We start from the raw sequence: 21384 nt of genomic DNA on the forward strand, positions 1-21384 counted from the left end.
TTTGTTGTGTGGTTGTTTTTATAGTTTTTCTCTGATCCTTCTCTTTCTCTCTTTCATGGTTTGCTGGTTTTCTTTAGTGATACACTTGGATTCCTCTCTCTTCATTCTTTATATATCTTAGTGGGTATTTTTTGTTTGGTTGGTTGCTTGTTTTGTTTTTTTTTTGGATTTATGGTTACTATTAAGTTTGTATATCACATTGTGTGCATATAGCAGTCTATATTAAGTTGATGGTCACTTAAAGGGCGCCTGGGCAGCGTAGTCGTTAGGTGTCTGCCTTCGGCTCAGGGCGTGATCCCAGCATTCCAGGACCGAGTCCCACATCGGGCTCCTCCGCTGGGAGCCTACTTCTCCCTCTCCCACTCCCCCTGCTTGTGTTCCCTCTCTTGCTGGCTATTTCTCTGTCACATAAATAAATAAAATCTTTAAAAAAAAATTGATGGTCACTTAAATTTGAACCTGTTTTTTACTCCTCCCTGCCCCCCAACACACACATTTTAGGTATGGTGTCGTATTTTATATCCTTCTATTTTGTGAATCCCTTGAATGCTTGATTGATTGATTTTTTACAGAATACTTACGTTTACTCTTTTGTGTTTCCTACTTTTCATATTCTCACTTCTGATCTTTCCATTCAAAGAGTCCATTTTAATATTTCTGTTAGGGCTGGTTTAGTGGTCATGAACTCCTTCAATTTTTGTTTGAGAAACTCTATCTTTCCTTTTATTCTGAGTTATAGCCTTGGTGGGTGGAGTATTCTTGGTTGCAGATTTTTCCCTCTGAGGACTTTGAATGTATTATGCCACTCTCTTCTGGCCTGCAAAGTTTCTGCTAAGAAATCCCCTGAAAGCCTTAGGGGTTTTCCTTTGTATATAGTTGTCTTCTTTTTGTCTTGCTTTTAAAACTTTTTCTTTATCACCGCTTTTTGCCATTTTGATTGCTATGTGTCTTGGTGAAATCTCCTTTGGTGGATTTTGTTGGGGGATTTCTGTGCCTCCTGGATTTAGATATGTTTCCTTTTCCAGATTAGGTTTTCGGCTATTTTTTCATATAAATTACCCCCCTTTTCTGTCTCTTCTTCTGGGATCCCTATAAGGTGAATGTTATTATACTTGATGGAGTCAGAGTTCCTTAAGTCTATTCTTGTTTTGCACATTTTTTTCATTTGTTCAGCTTAATTATTTTCCGTTACTCTGTCTTCTAGTTCATCACTTTGTCCCTCTGCTTCCTGTCTATTTATTCCACAAAGTATATTTATAATTATATATTGGGTTCATCTTTTTCTTTTATCTATGTTGAGGGTCTCACTGATGTCTTTCCTCCTTTACTTGAGTCCAGTGAGTATCTTATGATCATTATTTCAAATTCTCTATCAGGTGTGCTACTTATATCTCTTTTTTCAAGTCTCTTTTTTTGTCCTGTTTTTCATATGACCTATTTTTTGGTCTCATTTTGCCTCTGTGTCTGTTTCTGTGTTGGAAAGTCTGCTACTTTCTTGCTATTAAAAGTAGTGTGTGGAACGTGGACTTCTAATTAGGTGGCACTTGTTCTTTTCTACAAGAGACATGCAACTGCAGTAGAGAGTGGAATTGTGGGGTGTGCAGTGCTTCATGCTGTCCTCCTCCACAGGGAATGGGCAGTTGCCTCAGACTGGGGCTGCCCATGGCTGTTCTGCAAAGCACATGTGTATGGGGGGTGCAGCTCTAACCAGGTGTCCTCTCTGGGAGGTTCGGAGACAGTGCTGGTAAGGTTTGTAGAGTTCTTCTGGAGGAGGGGATCTGTAGCATTAGGACTGAGGCAGGCCTGGCTGGAGAGGACAGGGTGCAGTATAAGCAAGTTAGATAGTGAGCGCTAGTGTGGAACTGGTTCCAGCAGGTGACTGAGTGTTTATGATGAGGGACTGTGGAGGGAAAAGGCAACTGGCGCCTTTATTCCTGGAGAAGTCCCTCAGTGAACTGAGATTCATAAGTAACTCTCCCTCCCTTAAGCCCCAGGCACCGTTCAAACTGTTGCTTCCAAGTATCTCTGTGGGCTCTTTGCTGTACTGTCTCTTTAAGGCCAGGGGCTCAACTTCCTATGCCCAGAGGCTAACCGCTGATTTTTGAAGTTCCAAACTCTAAGTCCCACTGATGATAAGCATTGATGAAATTTGGCCCCTGTGATTTTCTTCAAAGCCAAATTCTTTAGGGATTCCTCTTCCCCTTGCAGTCTCTCCAGTGTTATAGGCTGTTTCTCACCCCTCTCTATGCCCGAGGCTCCCACTCTCTGGTAGTCAGACCCACATCCTTGCCCTTCTCACCCTCTGCAGTGTGACCTTTTCTCTACATTTAGTTGTGGTGTCAGTTTGGCTAGCTTTGAGTCATTTTCTGGGTTGTTTGCACTGATGTGAGTGTTATCTAGTTGTATCTGTAGGGTGAGTTAAGTTTCCGGTCCTCCTCGTCTGACACCTTTCCCAGATGTAATTAAGATTCTTATGTGTAGGTGCTGTTAAAATTCTTTATCCATCATGAGCATTTTAGTTTGACTTATATAATGAACTTTATTCATGCTAATGTCATCACCTATTAAACCAGTGATTATTTTTGTTCAGATGCATCTTCAGTAATGGTATTTACGTTATAACATATTTCATGTGTTTATTGGATGTTTATCCAAGCCATCATTTTCCTCATGAAATATTTCTTTAAAATGGTTCAAATAATGTATCTTCTTGTATTTCTATATTTTATAGAAACAACTATTTGGGAAACAAAATGAACCAGCCATATGTTTTTTTAAGTAAAACTTGCAGGAAGTATAAGCAAACACTTGGAAAAGTTCACAAATCATGTCTTATGTTCATTTTATGAAAAATCCTTTGAACTAATCTTTTTTTAAAACCCACATATCTAGAAAGTTGATGTTGCCAGAACCACAGATTCCCCTTTTAAGCACCTACCTCCTTACCAAATACTCTTTATATGGACACTGCCTTCCTGAGGTTTAGATCATGGATTATCTTCCTGTTTTTGAAATTTACAGAGAGAAAATCATATATACATATACTCTTAAGTATATACATGATTATATAGGATTATATGTATACATCATTGTGTGTGCATCTGCACATTCTCATTTGGCTTATTTCTCTCATAGTCATGAATTCATCCATGTTGTAGTATGTAGCACTAACTTAATCCTGCACAACATGTAAGTCAATAATTCTATGAATGTCACAATCACTGATCCATTAAACTACTGATGTTTCCATTTGAGGGCTTTTATTCATAATGCTATTATAAATATTCTTGGTTGTGTTTTGTGTGTGTTGTGTGTGGGTGGACATATCATTATCCATGAAGTCCATGTTTACATTAGGATTCACTCTCAGTGGTGTACATTCTACAGTTTTGACAAATGTATAATGACCTATTATATACTACCATAGTGTCGTACAGAGTATTTTCCCTACCCTAGAAATCTGCTGTATTCCACCCGTTCATTCTTATCTTCCTGCTACCCTCTGACAACCACTAATTCTTTTACTGTCTCTATAGTTGTGCTTTTTTCCAGAATGTTTTATATTCAGAATCCTATAATACATAGAAGTTTCACTTGCATTTGAGGTTTCTCTATGTCTTTTCATGGATTGATAGTTCATTTTTCTTTAGTGCTGAATAATATGCCATTGTCTGAATCCATCAAAATTTATTTATCCATGAACTTACTGAAGAGCATCTTTGTTTCTTCCAAGATTTGGCAATTATGAATAAAGCTGCCATAAACACTCATGTGCAGGTGTTTGTGTGGACATAAGTTTTCAACTCCTTTGAGTAAATACTAAGGTGTGAAATTTCTGAATCATATGGTAAGCATATGTTCTCTCAGAAACTGCTAAACTGTAATTGGCTGTACTATTTTACATTCCTATCAGCAATGTGTAGAATTTCTGTTGCTTCATACTTTCATCAGTATTTTGTGTTATCAGTGTCAAAATGTTTGGCAATTCTAATAGGCAAGTAGTAGTACCTCAATGTTGTATTATTTTGTATTTCCATAATGATATAAAATGTTTAACATTATTTCATGTACTTATGTGCCATCCTATGTCTTCTTTGTTGAGATATCTGTTCAGGTCTTCTAACTATTACAAAATCACACTGTTGAGTTATTGTTGAGTTATAAATGTTCCTTGTATATTTGGATAACCGTTCTTTATCAGGTAAGTCTTTTGCAAATATTTTAATCACAGTTTGTTACTTGTCTTTTTATTCTCTCCAAATGTATTTCATATGTCAGAAATTTTTAATTTCAATAAGCTCAAACTTCTCAATTCTTTTGTTTTTTTTATGGATAATGACTTGGGTGTTATATCTAAAAAGTCATTGTCATATCCAAAGTATCTAGGATATCTCATAAGTTCTAGGAGCTTTATATATAATATGTATCATTTTTGTTTTTAATTTTACAAGTGGATATCTAGTTTTTCCAGCACCATTTGTTGAAAAGACTGTCTTTGCTCCATTGTATTGACTTTATTCCTCTTTGTCCAAAATCAGTTGATAAATTTATGTGGAGCCAGTTTTGAGCTCTATTCTGTTTCATTGTTCTGTATGTCTGTTATTTCACCAATGCCACTGTCTTGATTACTTACCTTTGTAGTAAGTCTTAGAGTCAGGTAGTGTTATTCCTTTGACTTTGCTCTTTTTCCATATCGTGTTGGCTATTCTCAGTTTTTATATGAAGAAGCAAAACTTTAGAATCAGTTTGTTAATATCCACAAAGTAACTTGCTGGAATTTTAACATTGCGCTGAATCGGTAGGTCAATTTGGAAAGAACTGATTTCTCAACAATATTGAGTCTTCCTGTCCATGAACATGGAATATTTCTCCATTTAGTTTTTCTTTGACCTCTTTTATTGTAGTTTTCTTAGTTTTTCCAAAGTAGATCTTATACATACTTTCTTAGATGTATACCTAAATATTTAAACTTTTTGGGTGCTAATATAAATGATACTGTGTTTTTAATTTCAAATTTGTCTTGTTCATTTTTGACATAAGAAAATGATCAATTTTATATGTTTACCTTGTATCCTACAAACTTGTTATAATCACTTATCAGTTCCTGGATGGTCCCCCCCCCTTGATTCTTTGGATCTTCTACTTAGACAATCATGCCATCTGCAAAGTCAGTTTTATTTCTTCCTTTTATTTCTTAGGGCATCAACTATGACTTCGAGTATGATGTTGAAAAGGAGGAGTGAGAGGAGGCATCTTCATCTTCTACCTGATCTTACTGAGAAAGTTTCAAGTATCTTACCATTATGATCTTAGTGGTAGGTTTTTGTAGATATTCAAGTTGAAGTTCTGTTTTCCATTCCTAGTTTACTGAGAGTTGTTACTTGTGTGTGTGTGTGTGTGTGTGTGTGTGTGTGTTTTTCTTCTCATGAGTGTTGATTTTTGTCAAATACTTAAATGTCTCTATTGCTAGTATTATGTGATTTTTCTTGAGTCTGTTGATGTGATTGATTGCATTATTTGATTTTCAATGTTGAACCAGACTTGCATATCTGGGATAAATCCTCACGTGTAGAATTTGTTTTATACATTGCTAAGTTGGATACTGATGAAAAATTTGTCCAGGAAAATTCAACTCTATCATTGAAGAATGTATCTTCAAAATAGTCATTTCTCTATTCCTTTCTTCATAAACATGCCTCTACTTTTTGCTTCTTTATAACACATTAATGTCCTGCTCATCCATCCCTTCTATACCCTATTCCTTTATTAGCTTCCTTCTGCCTGGATTACTTCAGTGGATTCTAAACTTCTGTAATTTTAAATATAGATTTTTCTTATCAATTCTGAAGATAAAATATGAAATCCACACAGTTTAAGATAAGAATATAAAGGAAGTTCCTTTATGGAGAAAAAAAATACTTCAGAGAAAACACACATACACACAATATATGAATTTTTTAAGTTACATAGTGAAATATACAGTGAATAGACTATAAATACAATTTTGGTTTTTAATCCAATTGAAAAGTAAACAGGAAATTACAACATAAGTCTTGATAGTATTTAAAGGTTTATTTTTAAATGACAATCTCACAGCCTAAATGTTCTTCTCTGTTCCAACTCTAATTGTTTCTCACTATGCCACTGATAACATTAATCTATAGAGCAGATTTTTCATTGAAAGTCTGAGGTCCTAATGGAAGATAGTACAGTAGAACAGAGAAGAGGTAACAGCTTTATGTTATAAAATACATTACCTGTTCTTAAAGGTTTTCCTTCCATGTATCTTGACTTTATGCAACTACTCCATTAAACTTTGCCCACCTTATCTTCCTGTTGCCAGGTAATAATCTCCTAATACTTACACTTGTTTGTGCATTGATATTTAGTTATCCACCTCTACCGAAAATGGAATCTTGACCTGCTTTTGTATTTGGAATGTTCATTATGTATGCTAAAACAAGAAATTAGGCTTTTATTCTGTATCAATACTCCTAAAAACATTAGGAAACTTGCAACAATTTTTAAATTTGTTCTTTATCAATAATTTGTTTTAGGATATGAAAGATATAAACTCTAGGTAATGGGATTTCTTTCTAATATATATGTAGATACACATTTCTTAAATTTTAAAACTGCAGAACAGAAGGTCTATGAAAGGTTATTTAATAACTATTTACATTTAAATAAAAAGTCAGAGTTAAAATTTTCTCAGCATTTTTTTTAAAGGTTTAATTTATTAGCATGATCAGAGGGGAGGGGCAGGGAGAAGCAGGCTCCCTACTGAGCAGGGAGCTCCATGGCTGCCAGACTCAGGGCAGAACCCAGGACCATGGGATAATGACCTGAGCAGAAAGCAGATGCCTAATCCACTGAGCCCCCCAGATGCCCCTTTCTCAGTATTTTCAAAGGCACATAATTGTTTACTATTTTAGATTAGAAGAAATTGTTCACTGTAATTGGCCATACACTAAGGTAGTATTAAGTAAATTTGGGGGTAAAGATTTGGACAGTTGTTTACATTTTCTGTTCAGACTAAATGGGTCATAAACATGAAGTGGAATCTCAATCTTCATTGCATTACTTATCCAGTATGTTTCAGATGTTCCACAATGTCATAAAAAATGTAAAACTTTTAGAATGTTTATTGTGGCTTATATGTACTGTAAGCATCAACTATTCACATAAAAATAGTCTTCTTTTCTTATATCTGATTTCAAGGAATTAAAAACAATGCATATACTTTTTCAGTGGGAGTAGAAATAATAAAAATAATTTAAAAAAAAAGTTCCCAAGTGGGTTAAAAATAAACAGCAAATACAATTTAAACAAGAAAATCACTTGTATTATTGAAACTAATACACTGGGGAAAAATAAGCTTTATAGTTTTACAAAAGTATTCAAATACACATTAACAGGTTTATGAATAGCAGTCGTATTCTATCTATCTGAGCTCTCATCTCAAATCTTAGAAGAAAACTCAGTAATAATATTAGCTTTGTATAATGACTTAAATTGTCTCATCTTTTCCTAAATGAAAGCAATGTTTAATACTTTGCATGTCTTAGTTTACATTGAAGTAACTTTTTCATGTAGAAAATGTATAAAATAGATATAGTTTAATATTGAGCTGTGCTTAAAATCACTTGCCTGTTTTTGATCTTCAGGNATTTACACTTCTCATTTCAACTTCTTCCCTAATGGCTGACATATTAGCATAGTGAAGAAACTTCCTTGGCTATGTTGTCTTCCAGCTCTATTCTAGAATCCTTTTTCTTTTTAAAAATTCCAACCTAAACTGCTGTTCTGGTGATGAATGTGTATATATTTCCCATAGGCAAATTATTTGTATTTAGGGGAAGAAAATTACTTTTCAAAATGTGAATTCCCTAGAAAACTTTCAGTGGCTTACAGAACTGCAAGTTTTTATTTTAGGGGCTGGCAAACATTCTCTGTAAAGGGACAGATAGTATATAAATTAAGGTTTGTTAGGCCCAGAGCTACAATTATGTATATATTACATAACAAGAAAAGACTTCCATAAGTTTTGACAACTTAAAATATATAATGGAGCACATTTTATAATGCAAGTCTATTAATGAAAATAATGGCATTTTTCTATTAAAATAATGTAGCACTTTGCTTAATTGAAAACACCCCTTTAAAATTATCCAGGTACTAAGATGACACAATGGCTTAAGTAAAATTAATGATATAAGCAAAATAGTTCACTGGAAATCAGATAATGTATCAGGCATAAGTATTTCCTTTAAAGGAAAAAAGACCGTTGTGGTTTTAAATATAAACATTAATACAGGCATATATTTTTAAAAATTTATATAATTTGTTCTGTAACTACATATAATTGATATACATATATATTCTGCCCTGCCAGACATTGATGTATCTATAATAAAAGGTTTAATTCTTATGAAAGAAGAGTAGTAATTTTCAGTGGCAAATGCAACAATCCATCTATGGCTCAAACTAAATTCCAAAATTATTCTCTGTATTTAAAAAGTATTGTCCCTAACAAATACTGAAATTACATCATCATATATACATTATACATTTCAGGGACTCAGATAACCTAGATAATATGAGGAAATACAATCTATGGTAGCTACTATAATATTTCTCAACTTCTGCACTTGACATTTGGGCTGGAAAACCTTCTGTGAAGGTCTTTCTTGTGCATTGTGGTAGCATGCTTAGCAGCATTCCTGGTCTCTGTCCACTAGATGCCAGTAGTGACATCCCACTGTGACAACCAAAATGTCTCTATAGACATTGCCAAAAGTTCTCTGGGGACCAAATCTCTCAGGATGAGAACTATAGTGTTGTAATTCGGTAAAATCTACAAATCAGGACTGGTGGATATATAAAACACAATGGACTGACAGTTATTTTTTCCATAAATTGAAGCTGGGAGCCAGGAGAAAATAGTGACATACTTGAAATTCAGAAAGAACAGGGTATCTCTATCAATATATCCTTCAAAAATAAAGAGAAATGAAAACTTGTTCAGAAACTTGTTTTAAAACTGATGAAATTTATCACTAGCACAAGTGTACTTAAATAATAAAGGTAATAAAGGTAATCTTTGGGGAAACAGAATTGCAGTGCAGAATAAGGGGCAAAAAAGGGGACAAATACTTGGGTAGTTTTTAATAAATATTGATGAAATTTTGACTATGTTAAACAACAGTGGGGCGCCTCGGTGCCTCAATCAGTTAAACGTCTGCTTTCAGCTCAAGTCATAATCTCAGGGCCCTGGGATTGAGTTTGCATTGGACTCCCTCTCCTTCACCCCCCTCCTGCCCCCAGTGTGTGTGTGGGGGGGAGAGGGGCCTCTCAAAATTATTAAAAAAAAATAGCGTGTCTTCAATAGTCAAAATACATAAACTCACCTATATCAAATTACATTCAAAGTAATTTTTTATTTTAAATTTATTTTTCTAAAGTTCCGTGATTTATTACTTGCGTATAACACCAGTACACCATGCAATACATGCCCTCCTTAATACCCATCACCAGCATATCCCATTCCCCCCCCCACCCCTGAAGCCCTCAGTTTGTTTCCCAGAGTCCATAGTCTCTCATGGTTCCTTCCCCCTTCTGTTACTCCCCCTTTCTTCTTCACTTTCTTCTCCTACCAATCTTCCTACTTCTTATGTTCCATAAATGAGTGAAACCATATGATAATTGTCTTTCTCTGCTTAACTTATTTTGCTTAGCATTATTTTAACTACATACTGCATAAAGGAAGCATTATAATAAAGGAACACAAAGATATTAAAAGTAAAAGGATAGTGAAGTTATCCCGTCAAATCCTAATAGAGAGCTACTGTAATTATGCTAATACCAGGCAAAGAGTTCTGTAAGGCAAGAAACATTTCTAGACCTACAGAAGTCCATTTTATAGTGACAACAGATACATCCTACAAGATTTTTCAAAACTAAATCTGTGTGCACCAAAAACCTAGTTCTGAAACATGAAAAACTAAACAAGTAAAAAATTATAGTCACAATGAGAGACTTTACCTCTTAATAGCTGAGAGAATAGTAAAAAAAAAAAAAAATGCTGAGGATAAAGATCTGAGCCATGTAGCTTAAAAGAATTTTCTTCCAGCATCCCCACATGTCACCTTACTAACTACACAAACTGCTTCTTCCAGATGAAAAAAAGTACCATACACCTCTTCTTCCCCTCCCTTAAAACAAAACTCAGAGAGAAAATACAGGTAATAACAAATCTATAAGATATTTTATATCATAGGCATCAAGCAGAGCAAGGCACATTTTCCCCAAATCTATTGCTGTAGATTGCTTGTCCGATCTCTAGAAAAGTCACAGATCTTTAATTTGAGTACCTTGTAGAAGGGGGGGAATTCAAGAGAAAACAAAATGGCTGTGAGAATTAGAAAAGTTGAATTCAAGTTTTACCATGAAAGCATGACTAAAATATTAACTATTACATGTAAACCCTATAAAATCTGCATGCATTAAAATAATTTAGACATCAGCTATAAGGGCTATAGTCAAATAAGGTAAATAAACATGCAACTTGACTGTTGTTAAACCACAATATGAGAAATATAAAAGCATTTTGTCTCACTGCCCCATTAAAAATTTAGTCACTGGGCAATGCTTTTTCTGTGCCACTCATATTCTACCATTCCTATACATAATTTAACTCTTAAAACAGAGCTTCTCAAAGAAATTGAAAGTGTTTAAGACCTTAAATAACTCCTGTATATTTCTTAATTTTTATTAACATATAACGCATTATTTGTTTCAGGGGTACAGGTCTGTAATTCATCAGTCTTACACAACACACGGCACTCACCACACACATACCGTCCCCAATGTCCATCACCCAGCCACCCCATCCTCCTACCCCCCTCCCCTCCAGCAACCCTCAGTTCATTTCCTGAGATTAAGAGTCTCTTATGGTATATTTTTATCCTAACAACTTCCCCATCTGTTGTTGGTGTCTTTCAACTGTAGATGGCAGCTGCCTACCTCCCAAAAAGAAGATGTGGAGGGTTCCTGCTTCCTAAACTCCTATTTCACTAAAGAAATGACTTTTCACCTGACTAGGGAAAATAGGGGAAATTTCCAACTAGGGGAAATAAAAACTAAAAGAATCATTTTGAAAAATTCTGACTTGGTTGGGGAACTAGGATTGAAAGCAGGTTTAGAGTTTTGGTGGGCCTTCTTACGATGAAGTTCTCAGGTGCCCTTTCTTCATGTCCACCACATGTGACCTTTCTCACTGTCGCAGTTCCTACACTCTCCTTTTGGCTTAAAATGACTCTCTCTCCCATGTGACCCACATCTATTCTGTGGAGAATACTCGCGTCCTAGGATCTGCCAGTGGTGGGCATGCAATTGCTTTCTAATTGTAGGGGCTGTTCTCTCTCTTTGTTGGGTGTCTTTGCTGTTGTGATCACCTGGGTTATATATGTGTACTAAATGTAATGCATGTATTCAGCCATTCTCACATGTTCTGTTTAGTATAACTGAATAGATTGGATGGGTGAGTAGATAGGTGGATGAATGGATGAATATTTTAAAAGCCTTTCCTATAATTGTAAAGAAAAGTTGGTTAGAGGCTACCCAAACAAAGTGGAAAGGAGCCAATAAGATAGGTGCAAAGGAAAAAACGCAAGGAAATTAGTGGAGAGAAACTGACAAGTAGACTTTGTGACTTTTTTACTTCATCACGATCTGCCTCAATTTCCTCCTTTGTAAAATGAGTATTATAATAATAACTGCCTTAGAGTTGACTCTGAATTAATCACTAAAACAGCAAGCTGTTCTCTGTCCACATTCTCTATGTAACTTAACCTAGTTTTGTTGTTTGTTTTCCTTTCAACCTTTCAAGAATTTGTTTCTAGCTCATTTAACAATAGTTTTGCTCTTGGGAGGAGATATGTTAGAGTTCTTGTCTAGAGGTATTTAAGTAGAATGACATAAAAAATTTCCAGATGCTGGATTTAATGGTGGCTCTGGTAAGTATAGCACTGCTGTTTTAAAAGTTTAAGACCTGTTAACTGTTTGTGTAAAAACTACTGACAACTCTAGACTAGAGATACACGCACTGGGTTTTTTATACACAGCTTTTTGTGCGTGGGAGAAAACCCATAAAGCCATCATACTCTGTTACATCACTAATGGTTTCTTCGCTCTGTCAGCCCCCTGAAGAGCGCTCTGGGTCACTCAATGGCTCGCCCACACTCCGCACAGAGTGGGCTTATCTTTGTCATTCAGGCAGTGAGAGCGCGGAGGAATCGGCAAGTACAGAGGCACACCGTTTAACTAATTTTACCACTAATCTTTTTTCAATAATCACCTGAATTCCCTTCATTTATGCTGTTCTGAGTACTTAGGAACCCACTGCTTCTTCAGCCTAAACACTTTAACAGACAAAAATGCCTGAAACTTCAGAAAAAAAAAAAAAAGTAAAACTGCTGCCTCAGATTTGCTTTTATGTACCTTAAACTCCTTTTCCTTACAGTATTTGAACCATGCATCACAGGTGATAAGGTAACAAAGAGATTATATAGAACATTTTTAAGGAGGTCAATATCTTTTTAAAAAATCATGAGAACATAATGTTTTATGGCTGAGGCAGAGCTGACCTTCACTGTAGATGGGTCCGGGCTAGACAAGGAGTTCATGTTCAAGAACAGAATTTTGTGCAGACAGTTCATTTTTATACGTTATCCAATTTTTTATACATTATCCAAAAAAAAAAACCCCTCAAAACAAGTATAAAAAACCTGAACACGCAAGATTCAAATACTGTAAGATCAGAAGATTTCCCTTTGCATTAATCATAAAATACCTATGAAAAACCCATCTCACAAAGAAATCTTAGATTTTAATCAGAGGCGAAACAAAACAGATGCTAAGTTGCTGATTAGCCATAATAAAATGAAAATGTCTACTTAGTATGAAAATTCTGTAATAGGGCAGTAGTTTCACTAAAAATCCTACAGCTTAAAGGTTTAGATGTATAACAGATTGTAAATTCAGAAAACATTATTTACATAATGAGAATGAAAAATAACTGTTTGGGTTTTTTGGTTAGCTGTTTTGTTTTTGACCCTTGGAAAGTTTTGTTTTACTTGATTATAACTCTCTTGTATCCTCAATGTGGGTAGATTTTAACCCACTGCAGAGAATTATCTTTAGAAAACCCAGCTGAATGTTGATTGTCTAATACAGCAGGCAAAATATCAATCATGCAAAGGATCCCCACAATTCCTTTTATTCACTAGTTTATTCGGGTGTTTTAGAGCACCTATGATGTGCTGGAACTGTATTAAGTATAGGGGCACCACAGTAAATAACATGGTCTGGGTACCTGCTCTCACAAAACCTGCTGTATCTCCTATCTAGACGTTCTGTCTATCCATCTGTCAGGAAAGATTTTTGATATACACACGTTTTTGATGCTATTGTTGTGGCTTCAAAGAGAACATGCTTATTACAAACATTAATGAGATCTAGTTGAACTATATTTCTTTTAAATTTTTTGCTTTTTTTCCCCTCTAAGTATTATGATTATATTTGAACAATATGCTTTTAAGAGACTGTGTAATCATACACATACATAATAACTGATTTTTGTAAAATTTGATTTATGCAACATGTTAAAATATTTGCTCCTAGCTGTTACAGTCCTGTATCTTGGTGGCTTAACACAATGTGGGTTGTTTTTTGTTTGTGTTTTGTTGTTGTTGTTTTTTGTCCACATCAGTCTGATATATATTGCTTTGGGGACTTATCTACATGGTGATTTGGGCATCCAAGCTCTTTCTAGCTTGTGACTCTCCAACCCTCTGAGCCTTGACAGAGTTCTTCACAGGGTCCTCTGCCTTGAGATCACCCCAAATGACATCTGCGCAGGGGTTTTAAGGCACATGCAGAGTCAGTCACTAGCTCCAGCTGTCCTGTAGGGAAACTGGGAAAGGAGGTTTTCTGTGTGGTCAGTCAGCCTCTGTCACATCTGAGACTTCCTGTGGTCCTCTTTACAAATCAGCCCATGATGTTTAAAAAACAAAAACAAGACAACGTTTGTTGAGCACTGGGCGTTCTTTGTAAGGGATGAATCACTAAATGATATATCACTAAACAGTTTCGCTAAACTCCTGTAACCAATATTACACTATGTTAACTAACTAGAATTTACATAAAATTTTGAAAAAAAGTATACATTAAAATTCCATAACAAGATTGTTTTGAAATACTTTTAAAATTGTTTCATTGAATGTTTATATTGAAGAAAGTTAGCATTGTGGACCTCTGAAAACCTTAAGCTAAATCACGTTTCTAAGCGTAAGCTTTGGTGTTTTTATATTGAGGGTAAAAAAAAAAACCTCTACTAAGGCAATAATATCTATGGGACCCCAGACTCTTAAATGTATACTAGAAGAACAAATTCTGCTTTTTAAATTATCTTAACAATAATAGCAATACCTACCATATAGCAATTTAATGCCTAAAATGTGAAAAGCTCCAACTCAAATGCTTTTATTCCTTAAAAATTAGAAAAATTCTTTTGATAATTAAAGAGTTTTGTTCTAATAGAGAAGATTATCTTTATACTTGTGTGTCATCCCCCACCGAATAAATTGAAGCTACTGGTGTTTTCCATAATGTTTAAACAATCAAAATCATCAATAAATCAGGGAAACGTAGTCAGATAGTAGATACCACAATACAAAGTATAGGATAACACTATTTCCAATAATCTGAGTTATTTCATAAAATATAGAAAACTAACATTTTCATATTGTGATTGGTTCTATATGTGAACTATAGTACATTTCAGAAGGACAATTTTTTTGTTCCTGTTTTTGAAGAATTAGAAAGTTAGGTTTTTAAATGTAATTGATGAGGGTGTTGCCCCTGATGAATGTTTCGCGTTGATGGCACTACTCTTGCACAATACGGAAATGTATCCCAGGGGTCATGAATTCAGATAAATATGATTCTCTGAGCATGAATGAAGAAACTATTTAGAATAAATGCAACTGTAAGTGGTGGAAAATGTACAGACTAAACCACTAGGATCAATTTACTTTTTAAATCTTTTTGTTAAGCCGCTATCCACAGTTATTCTTTTGATATTTTATGGATTATAAGCATCAATAAATGGAATATATCTTCTATCAAGTTTTTTAAAATGTAAAACATGGAGAAAATAGGATATTAACCTTCCAGTCATTTATTGATTTCTAGACATTCTTTTTAAACCTCTAATTGCCCTACTTCCAGAAAACTCAAAAGTAAATTTACTTTCTTTGATGACAAGATATTCCAGGTCCTTCTTTTGTTTTCTTGCCCCTGTCCTGGATTTAATAATTTCTCCAGGAATTCTAAATATATTTTACCATTAACATTTTAATTTTAATCTAGACCATAATCTAGGTGTTGGTGAACATCCCCATTGTTACTGGGTCATTGTTCATAAGCCCTTTAAGTGGACAGGTAAAGCTTTTAGCAGAACTACAGCATGAGTTCCAACTGAAATTTCTAAAATAAGAAATACAGGATTTTATTCATTTTTATGTTGATATTTTCACTGCTAATGTTGAAAATACTGGTTCACAATAACATAAGAAATTGTTTTTGTATTCTGCATATAATTTTTGAATACCAATATTAAGAATAGTCACTGCAACTATTTTATAATTTAGATTATATTAAAACATTCTAATGTACATATATTACTGTATATATGGTATATTTTATTATATACATACTTTCAGGATTTTAGATGCTAATTAGTATAATTTAAAATCTTTTGAAAACTGTTGCTGTTAATTCAGTAGAAAATTTCTTTGCGTTAAAAACTGTAGAGTGACTTGCTGGCTCAGTCCATAGAGCGTGTGACTCTTGATCTCAGAGTTGTGAGTTTGAGCCCCATGGAAGGGGTAGCATTTACTTAAAAAACAAAAATCTAATACTTATTTAATTTTATAATTTAGTTAACCATTTATAAGTTCTATGGTAAAACTTAGGAGTTGCTTTACTGAGGTTCTGTTTCTAACATGTCTTCTGGATTCTTTTTCTCCCCTCCTCTGTATACAGTAATACCTTACAGTAATACTCACTGCTTTACACATTACTCTTCACTTGATACTTAAAATAACTATAGAAATATAAAGAAATACCATTCATTGCTCTATACAGTGTGCTGTAATGTAATATAAATATGATCTTTGCAAAGCGGTCTTGAACTAGAAAACTAAACCCCTCTAGCATGTATCTGTTTTGCACATTCAAGATGTAATTCATGCAAAATCATGCAATACAAGTGCTCAAGATGATTCACAAAAATCATGCATAATGTGTAAAGAAAAATGGAATTAGCATAATCTTTTAAATCAGAGTTTTAAAAGAAAGAAAAAGTGTAAGAAATGTAAAATTTCCAAAACCATGAGGTGGCAACATAATCATCAACCTGATCATCTTTGAACTTCTTTTTTGTGTGTGTTAGTTATACTGGGGAAGGAGAATATTAGAAAGTTTGGGGAGCTAACAACTATACTGTTGGGAATAGAAATCAGTGATCCTGAAATAGTCTTTTTTATTAATTGTGGAAAAATTCAATGAATTCTGGATATAATGATATGGTTCTTATGTCTCCTCTTAGCTATGAGTAAAATATAGTCATATTGATTAGAGATAACTTTATGTTCAGTTAGCCAACGTGTAGTACATCATTAGTTTCTGATGTGTTCAATGATTCATTAGTTGTGTATAGCGCCCAGTGCTCATCACCACACGTGCCTTCCTTAATACCCATCACCCGGTTACCACATCCCCCCACCTCTCTCCCTTCTATAACCCTTAGTTTGTTTCCTGGAATCCAGTGTCTCTCATGGTTCGTCTCCCCCTTTGATTTCTTCCCATTTAGCTTTCCCCGCCTTTCCCTATGGTCCTCCCTGCTACTCCTTATGCTAAGTGAAATAAGTGATAACTCTTTGCCATTAGTTCCAACTATGCTTGATTGATTGTATTTCATTGAATTTTGATAATATCCAATTTCAGTTTCATTTTCAGGTATAAATAATTACCCTTAGCATCTTTATTTTGGGTAAGTGGGTAGTAACGAGTCTTTTTTATAACTCAGGGGAGAAGTCCAGCCCTTCTTATCAAGTTTATTATTAGACTACATGTAACAGCATTCTTACTTACATACGTATACTTATTTACCTGTGTTTGGAGTGGCAATCATTGCATATACGCCCTCGTCTTTATCTTAGTCACACTGAGGCTGAATTAAAGGCAACAGCCACACTTTCCTTTCTCAAGGAATCTGAATTTTCTCTGAAGGGTCAATTAATCCACATGCAAAGACTGTGGAAGAGAGAATCATGAAATAGATAAAAATACAGTAAACACATTAAAAACAAGATAAATATCTCAGAATTATAAACCAAGCAATAATTAAGAATAGAGTGACATTAAGAGGCAAAGAAAAAAAAACTATACAGCAAAATTTAAAAGAACAATCTTTCAGATACACTATGAGCAAGCATAAGGGGAAATTCGTGGTCAAAATTGTTTTTTTATTGTTTTTTTTTTAACTTCTGATCATCTAGCCATTAATGCATTGCTTCATTTGATTTGACATATTTCAATTAAAAAGCAATCCTATAAATGTGTTTTAAGATCGTAATCAGTTTGCTAAGGCTTTCGGTTCTCTAACATAGCCTGTTGCTGATCGAGAGTGTTACATCACACCTTCGTGTTGTAGCAATTTAAACCTGGATTCAGAAAGGGCTAACTGATTCTGACTACGACATCCAAGTTAATTAAAGCTTGTTTAGTAGTTGCAAAATGTTAGGCAGTGAACCAAACTAGAGAAGACAAGGGTACTTAAAGCTGTGAGAAGTGTAACTCGTCCTGACTGATCTCATTACCTATTAAGAACATGTTATCCAAACCAGCACCCAAAGTAATCAAATGCAAGGTTATACACTAATGAAGTACACGCTCTGATTGAAGAAAAGGACAGAGAATTTTATGTCCAGAAGTTACGCCTAGACAAGAGGTCAACAGATTTGCAGTGTTCAAGGAGTGTGGGGGGGGTGGGGTGGGGGCGTGGGCAAGGAGACAGACACTGAGCGCCTGAGTCTGACTTCTAGTAGAAAATCCCAGGACTGTTTTCACCATGGCAATATATAGAAGTCCTCAGCTAGCTCTCTGGCTACCAGGTTATTTAATATACAGCTATCAGTTCTTGTTTGCAGCATATCAAAAAATTTTATCATTTTTTNGGGGCGAGGGGGGGTGGGGGCGTGGGCAAGGAGACAGACACTGAGCGCCTGAGTCTGACTTCTAGTAGAAAATCCCAGGACTGTTTTCACCGTGGCGATATATAGAAGTCCTCAGCTAGCTCTCTGGCTACCAGGTTATTTAATATACAGCTATCACTTCTTGTTTGCAGCATATCAAAAAATTTTATCATTTTTATATTATATGGAACATGGATATAGACCCACTTAAACTTTAGCATTGCTTATTTCACATAACAATATTCAAATACATGACAGAAAAAAGCTGGTTTATCATAAAAATGTTTGGTCACATATTGCTCCGCTTTCAAAAGTCCAGTATAATCAAAATAAAATAATTACTTTCAATAAATCGAGGATAAAATCCCTCAAATCTAGACTCAACTGTCATTGAAAAACTTAAGGTTTCTGTGTGTTTGTTTTCCTTTCAATTAAGCCAACCCTCCAAAGAATGTATTAAATATTTTCAACAGGCTTAATATTTATGCTTGTGTCTTGTATATTTTACTAAGTAACATTCTTCATGAAACAATTAAAGGGTTTTTTTTTATAAAGATCCAAAATCGAATCATACATGAATAGAGAATGATAGGGAAGTATTTTTATAAAAGAATCAATCCCAAAAGTCTAAAGACTTCTGTGCCTAGCTGTATAACCTTGCATAATTTTTCCATTTTATGTAGACCTGGGGTTCTTATTTGAAAAATGAAAACAATAGCTGTCCTTGTCTTATAGAATTATTTCAAGGAACAAAAATAATTTCATATAAAGCTCTTAGCATTGTGTCTGAAATATAGTAAATATGTAAAAGGTAATCAGTTTAGCTGTATTACGGAAGAGTGAGGTACTTTTTGAGATAAGATGATTACATTTGGGACACCTGCGTGGCTCAGTCGGTTAAGCATCTGCCTTCAGCTCAGGTCATGATCCTAGGGTCCTGGGATCGAGTCCCGCATCAGTCTCCCTGTCCAGCAGGGAGCCTGCTTCTCCCTCTGCCTGCTGCTCCCCCTGCTTGTGCACTCATGCATGCTGTCTCTGGCAAATAAATAAAATATTTAAAAAAAGATGATTACATTCAATAAGAGTTATTGTAGGATGTGTCAAGTGGGAAGGGGTAGTTAAAATCTTTGTAGAAATTGTTGATTCTCCGAAATTTTTTTCTTAGAGTTTCAAACAATTGACAGTGGTCACAAAAGAAGTGTAAGTGATTGAATTATGTGTTTGATAAATTATGATTATAAAACTAATTTCTGGAAATTCGGAAACTAATTTTTATCAGGCACTCTTAATCAGACACATCTTAGAGAAAACTTGTAGAATCAATTGGGGAAAATGTGCTTCTGGAGAATACAGAAAATATAGTTCTTTCTGCTCCCCTTCTCTGTTTTCCTCCCTTCTTTCCTCCTGTTTCAAAATTTTGTCATTGGAGGTACTCTAGTGGTTTCATATTTATTTCACTCTACCCCATTAGTATCTCTTTCATCCCCAGGAGATGTCGGTTCAAAACAAGTTAAGCTATCCTTTCAGGAATTCTTGGGAAAGTCATCATCTTGCTACATACTAACGTACCAAATTTTTTCCTGAACGCTACGGATGAGTGCTAGGATTGTAGAATTTCATTTAAAAAAGAAAATCTTAGCTCTCTTTCTAAATGAATTCTTTCTAAATCCCCATCCTCCAAGTTATTCTTTCCTCCACCTCTTCTGCCCTGGCCCCAGTGCTCTAATAGAGTCTTCGTCTCATGCATTGAAACCTTCAGCTCTAGAATTTGGTTCTTTTTTTGTAATTTCAATATCGGGTTAAGAACTCCTGATAATTTCTTTTCTGAATTCATTGAATTGCCTTTCTGAGTTTTCTTGTACCTCATTGAATTTATCCAGAAGTTATTTTGAATTATTTATCAGATGGCAATATTCCATGCCTTTGAGTTGAGGAAGTACCATTTTCTCTTTGTGATCCCATATTTCCTTGATTTTATAGCGTTTGATGATAGGTGCTTCCGCTTTCACATTCGACTAGCAGACCTCTTCCTAGTTAAGGATTTGTTTGCTTTGGTTCTTTTAGTTCAGCAAGCTGGACACTAGAAAGTTTCTTTTTGTGTTCCAGAAGGTGGTGCTATAGCTCCAGCTTTTAGCTTCTTTTACTGTAGCTGGCCTGGCCTTGGCAAATGCACTTGGGAGTGGGCACAAGAACCTGGCAACAGAGTGGGGAAGGTGTGAGTTTAGCCCTGGAGTTTTGGGTGTGCACACAGATCATGTAGGGGGATCCCAATGAGTTCCGTGGGTACACCTCCTGCTAAAATGTCAATACAGACCATAGCAAATGTTCCTTCAATGTCCTTTGATAGTCTTGTCTGACTCCTTCCCTTTCTTCTCTATCCAACCAACCACAAAGTTCCCTCCTCAGAAATCAGGATACTGCAGATGAAAAACAGGTTCCTCCAGCTACAATCCATACAGTTAGTCTGTCACTCACCACTATCACTTTCTAATTCCTCTGCCATGGCCACAAGCCCAGTCCATTGTACTCTTTCTTCGGGAGGGGGGTCAACTTAGAAAGTTCTTCCCATTCTTCTGCCTCCAAACTTGTCTCTATCCCATTTTAGGCTCCCCCATCAGTCAGTCTGGACCTCCACACATTTTCTCTCTCCCATGGGTATCCAGGGAATTTTGCACTGTCCAGAATTCCCCTTCTCCCCAGTTGTGGTAAACAGGGGTGGCGTTGTTTCACCAGGTCCCTTCTATTCACAGCCCTTATCCACCCCCTTTGGATGCATGAGTGGGTAGAAATCTAAATGTTCTAGTGTAATGTGTAGATGTACTTGTGTTCAATTTTGGGTGTTCAATTAGTTGTAAACAAAGGCGAAAGAAAAAGAGTAACTCACATTTCTATGATACTAATGTTACTCCTCTACATTTTCTACCTCGACCATCAGTGTATTGGTTGGTATCCAGAAGGGAACAACTAAGGCTTTGTGTTGGTATGTTTATTTTGCTTTAGACTCCTCTGCGGAACATTGAGTTTAATATGCTCCTCACTTTTATGGCGCTTTTTTTTTTTCTTA

At 35.2% G+C, this 21384-nt stretch overlaps 1 long non-coding RNA gene across 2 annotated transcripts in view; it reads right to left on the bottom strand.

The window, feature by feature from the left end:
* Nucleotides 1–10142: 10142 nt before the first annotated feature.
* Nucleotides 10143–21384, bottom strand: part of LOC117804374 — a 42395-nt gene continuing 31153 nt past the window's right edge. For both annotated transcript variants that reach the window (XR_004628730.1, XR_004628729.1), the window contains 2 exons: nt 17236–17379; nt 10143–10373 (listed from right to left, as the gene is read on the bottom strand). This is a non-coding gene — a long non-coding RNA (uncharacterized LOC117804374). The remainder of the gene's footprint in view (nt 10374–17235; nt 17380–21384) is intronic.

This window comes from Ailuropoda melanoleuca, chromosome 11 (assembly GCF_002007445.2).
Source record: "Ailuropoda melanoleuca isolate Jingjing chromosome 11, ASM200744v2, whole genome shotgun sequence".
Lineage (NCBI taxonomy): Eukaryota > Metazoa > Chordata > Mammalia > Carnivora > Ursidae > Ailuropoda > Ailuropoda melanoleuca.